Here is a 10,831-nt window from a genome sequence, read left to right on the forward strand (position 1 = left end):
ACTGTGCTCTTTGCACACATCGGACTCCCTCTGAGGCAGCAAACGGGCGGAAGCACCACATTCACCACTCACATCCCTATTCAAGCAGGACACGGACTTTGGATTGTTACTCCTTTCGAATCATGGAATCATTAAGGTTGGAAAAGCTCTCTAAGATCATTGACTCCAACCATTAACCCAGCACTGCCAAGCCCACGACTAAACCGTGTCCCCAGTGGCTGCATCCGCACATTTACTGAATGCTTCCAAGGATCATGATTCTAACACTTCCTGGGCAGCCTGTTCCAATGTCTGACCAACCATCCAGGAAAGAATTTATTCCTGATACCTAATCTAAACCTCCCCTGGGGCAACTTGAAGCCATTTCCTTTCATTCTGTCACTTGTAATACTAGTAACACCACCGACTCCAGGAGGATGTTAAAGTTTGGGATGGGGTCAGAATTTGGGTGAACCTAAGGTCAAGTCAGCCATGGATGCCACTTCTCTTCACTGATGACCTGTGGATCTCTATCTCTTAATCTGAATTCTTCACTTAGGTCCCAGACAAGCAAAATTTGGTCTGTGGGCTCTGGTGGGTCAAGAGATCCCTGAACTGAGGTATCCATACTGCTGTCCTCCAGCTGGAGGTGGGTGGGTGTGGGTTTTAAAAGGTTCTTAGTTCCTACCTAAGACCACACTGCAGCTTATTGTTGTCTTAATTGTTGCTCACGCTATTTATTTTCAAAGGTTTTCCTTAAGGGCCCTGGGAGGTCTGTTCATTGAGCTAAGGATGAAGATAATGTTCTAGCCTCACAGTCACACTTGAAAGACAGCATGTCTTAAAACCAGATGTGACTTTGACTCTGATGATCAATGGGAAGGAGCAGGACTCATGTTCCTGTAACTACCTCCAGTGACACAACTCTGATGTACCCAACACTGAAAAAAATGCCATTTATGACACTTATCCAACAGGATTTGTTGGGACAGCCAACAGACGACAAGAACACCATTGATTTCAGGATGCTTACAATGACATTTAATCTCTCACAGCATCAGAAACCATAACCTCCAGTTTTTGTCCCACTCACATACCAAAAGATGACAGAGGCCCTCAAGAAATCCTATATTCATAAAATACAGACTTCTGTCCTCTTTGAAAGCTTGTGGTTAGAATAATTTTAAAAGGGAAAGTGTTTCCTCTTCTTCCCCCACACTCACTTTTTCCAAACAAATTAAAAAAAAAAGTAACAATTGATAGGTGGAGAGATTTACTCAAATTTTCATGAAGAAAATTGTCATAAAACAAAGGGAAAGCATGACATTTTTCAACTTTATGGAAATGACAAGGATGTGAATGTTTGGGTTAATATTTTAATTTGGTTTGCAACATTATGGACAATGGACATGTATAGTAACACTTTGCCCAGATGCCTGCTACAACACTATACATGTGTACAATCCTGTTCAAACACTTACTAAACTCCCCCAGTTAAGCTTCATGGCTCTGATCCCTTCTGAAAAAGAACTGAGGAATTCAGCAGAGAATTATTCCCCTTGCAGAATTCTATTGAATCCCCACTGTAGGAGTCCATAGGAAGGCTTTCAAGAGAAAAAAGGAAAAAAAAAAAAGAAAGAGGGAAACAGAGAAAGAAAAACTACAGGAAGGATTTCCTTGTCTAACAAACTAATAGGATTTCAGAGGAGTTTTGGTGGAAACCCCCCTGCATTCTCCAAAGCCAAGAATGTAGCAAGCCTTGAGGAGTGGTAGGCATGGATCACAGCATCACTCCAGAATATGCTGGGTCTCGAAACATAGAGGGAAGTTAGGCCAGTGTCCAAGTCTTAGAAATCACATCAGTAGGATGTTCAGGATATGTGGATTCATATGGAGGAAAGACATGACTGTAACGCCTTGTAGCTTGACCTCTGATCATCATTTTCTCCCTTCCATCTTAAAACCAACTTCTCCATCTGCTAAAATGCCAGGACAGAAACAGTGATTCATTGTATACATATATATCTTTCACTTTTAAAGGTTAAGGCTAACAAAAATTTCAAAGTAACTTAAAACCTCAGGCTTCCGATCTTTAACCCATCTCTAATTTTGAGGTATTTGAGTGAGTCCTGGGTTACCCCATGCTTACTTGCCTCACATTCTTCTGAAAAGCTTTCCCAAGCGCTATTACAGGTTATACCATAGAGCAGTAGAGGAAACTACTCTCATTGCTATCACATTCACAGAGCCCTTATCTGACCAGGACTGGGCCATATCCCATACAGAAACAGAAATTTACTCCTTCAGAGGCAGTGAGAAGCTAAATAAGTCACCCCGGAATAGTATTTTGCCAATTCCAGCTCCTCTCTTTGCTAAGCATCTGAATCCCAATATAGCAAAGAGCCAAGCCTTGGGCCACCTCATGCTCTGGTGCTCGCCAGGGCAGGTCAGAGCCTTGCCACCATCTTCTGACCTCATGTTGCATGGAAATTGGTCTCCTCCTGCATGTCTTTTCCACCCATTGTGCTCGCTTTCAAAAAAGTGCATTAGACTTCACAGTCCTACATGGGGTAGGTAACTCAACCTCATTCTTACCATCTACATAACTCCAATTTTCCCTGTAAAATCGCAGTGCTGGATGGACAATTACACAAGACCCACTACTGCCCCTACTCATGAGAAAATCTGACCCAGGGATCTGTGAGCAATTCCAGGGACTGTATTCATAGTACTTTCTGACCTTCCTCTTTGGTCACCTGTGCTTCAGACTCACCACCTTCCCTTTTATATCCAAAGTCAACAGGGTCACTGTCACACACTGGTAATGGCACAGGGGTCTGCTGGGCAGGCAGCCAGGCAAGGACCACAGAGCTACAGAGTCCTGAGACCTAGCAAAAATCCCCAGATGGACTTGGAAGTAAACTAGAGCTGTAAAGGCCATAATCAAGTTTGGATCAAATCCTCAGGGTGTTTGGTATCTCTTTTGGAGAGACATAAAAGATGACGAAAGCTTAAATGAAATAATGTCAGAAGATTGCTTTTCATACCCAGTCATCCCACAGCTTACAGTAAAAACTCATCATTGCGTTTGGACAATGTATTTTTCAAAGTAAATCCAACTCCAAAAGAACAAAATAGCCCCTAACTCTGCACTCTCTCAAGAGCTGCTAAACAGAAATTACCACTCACTACTTCCTTCACACATTTCCTCAACTTTGAAAGAAAAGCTGACTTATTCTCTGATTGGTTTTACTCAATTTAAGGGATTATTTTGTCTTCCTTTTCTCTCCCAGCTGTTTATCTCTCTCTCTTTGTACTCTCTATGACCAGTTAAATGCAAATTCAGAATCCAGGTGCCTGTTGCAGAGCTGTGCTTGGTCCCAGCATTTAGCTAACTGCTAAACAGGTCCAAAAATGTAATGAACATTTGCAGCTACATCAAGTGAAGTCTACACGTTGGGAGAAGGAGAAAGAAACAGTCTCTATGTGTTGCTAACCACACAAGCTTGCAAACTGATTTCATGCCCATATCAGAAGGCAAAGCAATCCCAACCTTGAAAGTTTGGAAATCGCTTTCAGATCTGACAGTCCCCCCAGGCTAAAACGTAGGATCAAGGTGACAATTTCCTAAAAGCTTAAGTAATTTTATTTCCTCAAGAAGAATAACAGAAGAAAAAACTCTTTTTTATCAAGTTGGAAAGAGAGAAAGTAATAAGAACAGAACCTATGATAGCAGCAAAAACAGTTGTAATAGAAACCTCAAGCCCTGTAGCAAAACACTGGGAACCTTCTACACTAAGATTGTCCCACCAACTCTGGCCTTTCTTGCTAGGCTTTGGACAAGCTCTAAACCTTGGATTGGTGCTGGGCTAAGAGTGTCTGGACTCCCCAGCAATGAGGCTAGATCCTACCATGAATTTCATCTAATTAGCTCTTATTTTATAGGTCACCTGTATCAGGAAAAAATTTTTGGGTGTGAGGATGGTGAAGCACTGGACCAGAATGCCCAGAGAAATTGTGATTGCCCCATCCCTGGAAGTTTACAAGGCCAGGTTGGATGGGGCTTGGGAGAAGCCTGTTCTAGTGAAAGGTGTCCCTGCCCGTGGCAGATTAGCTTTAAGGTCCCTTCCAACCCAAACTGCTGTATGACTCTATCATTCTAAGATTTTTATGCACAGATTTTCTGCTCTTATTCATCACCAAAACCATACTGAAATCATAGCAGTTACATGGCCAAAATTCTACATCCCTACATGCTTTGTTGGGCAAAAATGAAATTCTGCATTTTCTGAACACGGCTTAAAACCTGGCCCTATGTGCTCCATGGAGCACATTTTGGCAGTTATTAATGCTGCCTTTCAACATCATCACAGACCAACAGATCACAGACACTCTGGAGATGGATAGTTAATGGGAAGCAAGGAAAACTGCCTAGGCATATGGTTAAGCAAATCAGTCATCAGTTCACTGGGACAGCTTTCATTTCCATCACAGCAATCTGTTAGATCCCAGAACTGTTTTTACGTGGTTCATTAGACAATAGCCTTTCTTGCTACTAGTTGGGTCAAGAGTCAAAATTGCTGTGTAATTGCAAGTCTCAAGGCACAAGGCAAGAGTTTTTCAGTCCTGGAGGGTGTTGTCCAAAGGGGAAAGAAAACAGAAGGGAAAGATTATGTGTGAGCAATTGAGCCCTACTGAGAGGGCAAAAAAAAAAAAGTCACTGAAACTGGGATTAGACAAATCTCGTAATGGAAAACAAGAGTCCTGTTGGTAAGCTGGCACTTGCACCTAAGAGATGTGTGTGCTGGAGAAAAGCAGCTCAAAAGATGGGTCAAAAAAGAGGAGGAGATTAAGCAGCATCAGAAGCCAAAAAATGATGCTTGAACCTTTTTAAGCATTTAACTCCCTGAGTTAATTAAGCACAAGGCAATAGCAGTTGTTAAACAAGAACAGTTCCCAACTTAATCAAAGTATTGGAAACAATACTGAGCAATCTTAGTAGATAAACTCAGTAATATCAAATTGAACTAAACAGTTCAGTTAAGATCATTATTAATAATAAATCATGGCCACTGTTTTTTTTTTGTTTGCTAACAATAGCATAGTTTATGACTCTGCACAAACCTAACACACCATTTTATTGCATTTCAAAGAGTGTGTCCTCCTAAAATGATAATGTGTTAATAATCTATGCTGGGCTTTTTGGCAGGAATCAAAAAAACTCAAACAACTTGAAATAACATCGGCTAAAAATTATTTATTCCCCATCCGTAGTTGCAGAGAAAACAGAGGTTTTCTTGGCTCAGTTTGTTCTCAATAGACTTCTGGTTTCAATTAAAACTTTGAGTCTGAGAAGCTTAAAAAAAAAAAGTCAAAGCCAATAAGAGATGGAAGAGAAGTCTCCATTCACTGAGTGTTTATGCCTTTTTTTTTTTCTTTCCCCCCCTTCTTTTTACATAACCCTTCTGAACTAAGAGCAGAGATTAAAGTACAACTCCATTGTGTGGAGGGGTTTTTCTCCTCTTGGCTAAAAAAAAAATGGAGATGAAAAAAGTTTCTCCTTTGAGTGAAAGGAGCTTCTGAGGAGGGAAGTAATCTCAGCAAAGGCTAAGGAAGTGCAGAAAGCTGTGCATGAAGTAGCCACTTTCACATTTTCCCATGAACATGTCCCATTCCTGGAAGTGTTCAAGGCCAGGCTGGATTGGGCTTGGAGCAATCTAGTCTAATGAAAGGTGTCCCTGCCTTGGTAGGACCAGATAGTTGGAATGAGATGGCAAGGGAGCTGTAACAAGATGAGCTTTAAGGTCCTTTCCAACCAAATAATTCTGTAATTCCCTGAAAGTCATATTTTTTGCTGTCTATGATTAAAGGTCCACTTGTTTCCTGAGGTTCATGCTGTTACTGCCTGTCACTAGACACCTGATTATACCAGTTCTGTAGCCTGCACCAAGTTAGTCCTGGATGCAGGGACTGTCAAATCAGTAATTGTTCCCATTTGGGCCCATAATATTCCACGCAGGACCGGATTTGCCAGCAACCCTCGCCTCCTGGAGCAATTCCATCAATACCAGGAGGCTCAGATGCTCTCTGACAGCAGAGCACTGCCTGGTTCTGTGCTTCACTCACCCCACACATCCTTTCCCGTGTGACAGACGGTTGTAGAAGGACACATAGCAGGTCCTCTCCAGCACGGAGCATGACCACCGCGGGCCCGTGACTAATGAAACACCTCTGTATGCGGGGAGAACAGCCTGCCAGGTTCCCCTAACCTCTTCCCTCCAGCTCCCGCTCCTCCCAGAACCCGGCTGGGTTAGCCCGACTCCCCGGCTACTGCGGGGACACCGCCACCCCACGGTACCAGAATGGGTGGGTGCTCCCCTAGCATCTCTCCGTGCATCCCCCATGCGCATCCCCTCACGCTTGAAGCATCCCCATCAATCCCTCCCGAGAACTGGGGGTCCTGCCCATCGCAGGGTGGCCGAGCCGGGTGTACTCTGTCCCCCCCCCGCCTTCCCGGGTTGGGCTCCCGGCGGCCAAGTGCCCTTTGAGCATCAGGCGTCAGGCCCGGGATTATCGGGGCCGTTTATTTGAAGCGGAAACGAATCGGAAATCCTTCTCTCAACTGCTTTTTGGAGACATAAATACAGCAGGCAGGGGCAGAGCGGGGGCCACGGTGCCCGGGTGGGATGGAAGGATGTTGGGATGCAAACATACGGACACACTCGCACTGACACACACACAGTGACACACACTCAAACCCCGGGAAACAAGGGCGGGAGAGGGACCCAATTTCCCAGTGCCCGTCTGGAAAACCCGGTGAGGAAGGGGTTGTGAGTGCGAGTATGAGAGCGAGTGCGAGTGTGAGTGCCCGGTGGTGGGCAGGAGCCTTGCGCCAGGGCTGGGGTTGACAATAGCCGCCCGCGGCTGCCGCCTGTCTTCTACCCCTCTTCCCCAAAACACCACCTCCCCGATAACATCGGCGATATTCAGCCCGTCCACAGCTCAACTCCACTTCCATCCCTTGTCGGGGGAAAACCAGCCACCGGGGTCCTGGGGGCAGCAATCACCGGCTTATTAACAACCAGCATTAAGCCACTGAGCGGGGGGTGGGGGTCTGCTTTGCTAATTGACGCCCCCAACATACACATCGTTGTTCCTCGAAATCACCCCTTTTCGGTGCTGCGTGTCCTTTCCAATGTCAAAACAAGCCGGGGCCACCCCGTGGCAGCGGCGCCCCCCCTTTAACCTCCCGGGCACCGCCGCGGAGCCCCCCGCTCACACACACTCACACGCACACCACACACAAATCCCCATAAGGTTACAGTGTTGCTCTCTAGCTCCACTTAACCTGCAATTTACGAAGCGGGGTGGGTCGTGTCCCCCCCTCTAGTTTCCACGGGCACACACATAGGTGCCACCTTCACATATAAACGTATATGGGCTACAAAAGGAGTGGGGGAACATAATGGAGGGGGGCAAATACATTATGCAAACTCCTAAAAAAATTCCAACCCCTTCCCAGTAGCACGGTCTTACACACAGCACACCACCACCACCGCCACCCTCCCCGCAACCACACACAAACACACACGCCTTCCCTCCCCCCCCCCAAAGGGGCACAAAACGTGGGGAGAGAAGGGGTCCGAGGGGAGAGAAGGATTCGCATGCATATCATAGAGGAAGAACATTCCCTCCGACCCAAAAAATAAATAAAGCCTTTTCCGCGCCATTGCAAAGTCACAACATGAAAAAAAAAAGGACGACATTAACTTTTGCATGCGGAGGGAGGAAAAAACGTGGAGGGGGGGGAGGGGGGAGAAGGAAAAGGAGAGAGGGGTACGACCCTCCTGCAATCCCGATCATCAAAACAGACCTTTCCTCGATGCCTCAGGATTTTTGTTGCTATTTTTTTTTTGCTTTTACTAACCCATATCCCCAAAACGGCAGCGGGGGCTTCTTAGCAGCTTCCTCTTCTTCTTCTTTCTTCCTCCTCCTTCTCCTCCTTCCTCGGATTTCCCCCCTTCTTGTCTCTTCTCTTTTAGATCCCGGTTTCAATCCCTCGCCACAGCCCCCAAAGGTGCTTTTGCTTGTGTTGCGGCAAACCCATGGCGGTGTTCATCTGTCAGATGGGGATGAGGGGAGCGCCCGGCCGCGCAGCGCACGCAGAGCGCAGAGGGAGGAGGGCGGGGGGAGGAGGAAGGCACCGGGGAGAGGGAGATGGACGGACAGACAGACGGAGAGATAGCTCGGGAGATAAATGATAGAGAAAGATAAATAGAACGAGATAGAGCGAGAAAGGGGGGAAAATGGCGCCTTGGAAAGCCGGAATCCCGGAGTAAATCAAATTAACACGCAACACCCAGAGCAGTCCCGGCTAATTTTAGCAGGATCCAAAATAAAATGAAAAGGAAAAAGGGGGGTGTGTAGGAGGAGAAGGGGGAGGTTGGGGGTGGTGGTGAAAGAAAGGAGGGGGTAAGAAGGGAAAAAAAATAATAAAAAAGAAAAACCCTCAATGCGTTGGATAAAATCCTGGATTTGAAATCGATGGAGCTTGTCTCTGGCTCTCTCTATTTCTTCTCTTTTCCTTCTTTTTAATTTTTTTTGTTTTGTTTTGCTGGAGCGGGGGCCTCTTTTTCTTTCTGCTTGTTGTCGGTGGTTGTTTGAGAGCCTTTTGCGAGGGGGCGAGGTTGGGGGGAAGCGTTTTCAGTTTTGCTTTTCCCGGCGAGGAGTTTAAAAAAAAATGGAAGAAAAAAAAAAAAGAGAAAGAAAAAGAGCAAAGCCCCGCCAGGAGAAAAGGGCTGCTTGGGCGGCAAGGAAGCTGTTCCCTTTATCCCGGCGCTCCCTGGGCTCCGGAGCGGGTGCCGGAGCTCCGGCGGGCTGCGGGGCTGCGGCCGCCCGCCCCGCTCCGCTCCGCGCTCCCCCCGCGCCGCCCCGCGCCGGGCCGGGGGAGGGCGAAGGGAAGGCGGAGGGAAAACACCCCCTTCTCCTGATGGGGTCGGGGCCGGTGCTCACGCACTCACACAACACACACACACACACACACACACACACACACGCACACACACGCACACACACGCGCGCACACACACACACACTCGCATCCCCTTCCCCGCTGCGAAAGGGTGCGCCTGGGGGCGGCTTTTTGCTTCCCCGCTGGATTTTTTCCTTTATCTGTCTTTTATTTTGTCTTTTTGGTCTGGTTCCCCCACCTCTTCTCTCGCTCCCTGCAAGGGGCGGTGATTTGGTTAAGCAGATATGGGGGGCTGATGGCCCCCTCTTTCCTCTGTTTCTATCTCTCGCTCCCGGAGTCCTGCAGCACTTGAGGGGGGAGGTGGGGGGCGAAGTGCGGGGAATAAATGGTAATGATCAGGCGCGCGCGCGGACACGCACACACACACATGCAGACACTCGCTCGGTGTGGCTGCAATGCTCAGCTTTGGGTTAATGTACTCAACAGTGCCACTACCTGACACAACAGCAGCACTGATGGGGGCAGGGGAGAAAAGGCAGAGGAGGTGAGTTTCAGGGCAGGAGTATTTATCCCGTTTATCCCACTCCAAGCTCAGAACGGGCTATAAGGTCTCCCCAGAGCCTTGCCCTCTCCAGACTGAATGCCCCCAGCTCTCTCAACCTGTCTTCTTATCAGAAGCAGATTTACAATACTGGTCCCAGTCTAACCCAGATGAGTAGGAGAGTTTTGTGTGGCCCATGAGATGCCAGCATAGCCCTCACCAGCCCTGAGCAGACTTATTTACGTGAGTGACTTTGTGACCTTTCTGAGAGACAATAGGCCATGCCTGTCCTTCTCTCATGGTCCTTTTCTCACACTTCTCTCCATCAACAGGGGAAAAGAAATAAATCAATAAAATACAGAAAAAGCCCTCCAAATGATGAGCAACAGATCAACCCCACCTCCATCCCAAATAAATATGCAACGTAAAAACTTCTGAATGGGAAATATCACACTGAAAATGTTGACATTTCTGAGTGAAACCAAACAAGAATTGTCATTTCCAATCAGCACTTTGACATGGAAGGGAGGCTTGTTTGTTTGCATTAAATCACCCAACTGGAGCTACATTTTGTCATTTTGTATCCAAAGAAACAAAAAAGAAACAGTTTCAACATTTCTTGGCACAGCTGCCAGTTACAATTCCTGTGAAGAATTCTGGTTTTGAAAACTTTTGGCAGGTGAACTCTGCATCAAAGAGCTCTACTGACCATCATCTTCCTCCTTGGAATAATGTTACACATGGTTATGAAATAATTGACTTGATTGAATTAATGCAGAAACCCAAAGTATGGAACTAAATACTAAAAAAAACCAAACAACAAACCAACAACCCATAAACAAACAAGCAAACAAACAAAACTAAACAAAATAAAACAAAAAAACAAGAACCCACAAAACTTTGGGATTTTTTTTCTAGAAAATAGTGTGTTGTTTATATTCAGTAAGTTTGGGATTAAAAGTGTTCTGTGAGCCTTTGGTCTTTTTATCTTGTATTACTATTGTTGTGGAGAGTATACATACACATACACAAATGTATTTAAGGAACCCCATAAAAATAGTTGCAAACTGACTATACTTTAGGAAGCAGAAGAGATACTGACTTATTTAATTCTTACTTTGAAAACATGACAGGGTTTAAAGAAATAGTAGTAAAAAAGACTCAAACCTACTAAAGGAAGTTTTTGATTGACCTAAATTTATTTTTAGGCCTGTCCTATGTATAAGTGCACCAAAAAAAAAAATCACACCTGGGTAGTTGTCGACATCAAACTCTATCAGGATGAATTTCATAAGCAGGAAAAGACCCATCTGTTTGAGTGGTCACCTTGCAGGACACGT

The 10,831-nt window shown here is 45.9% G+C and overlaps 1 protein-coding gene across 6 annotated transcripts in view; it reads right to left on the bottom strand.

Annotated features, from left to right (window-relative positions):
• Positions 1 to 8,851, bottom strand: part of SETBP1 (SET binding protein 1) — a 267,117-nt gene extending 258,266 nt beyond the window's left edge. For all 6 annotated transcript variants that reach the window (XM_071580211.1, XM_071580210.1, XM_071580209.1 and 3 more), the window contains exon 1: positions 7,907 to 8,851. The gene's annotated coding sequence lies outside the window, so the exon portion shown is untranslated. The remainder of the gene's footprint in view (positions 1 to 7,906) is intronic.
• Positions 8,852 to 10,831: the final 1,980 nt, after the last annotated feature.

Source organism: Pithys albifrons, chromosome Z, assembly GCF_047495875.1.
Source record: "Pithys albifrons albifrons isolate INPA30051 chromosome Z, PitAlb_v1, whole genome shotgun sequence".
Classification (NCBI taxonomy): Eukaryota; Metazoa; Chordata; class Aves; order Passeriformes; family Thamnophilidae; genus Pithys; species Pithys albifrons.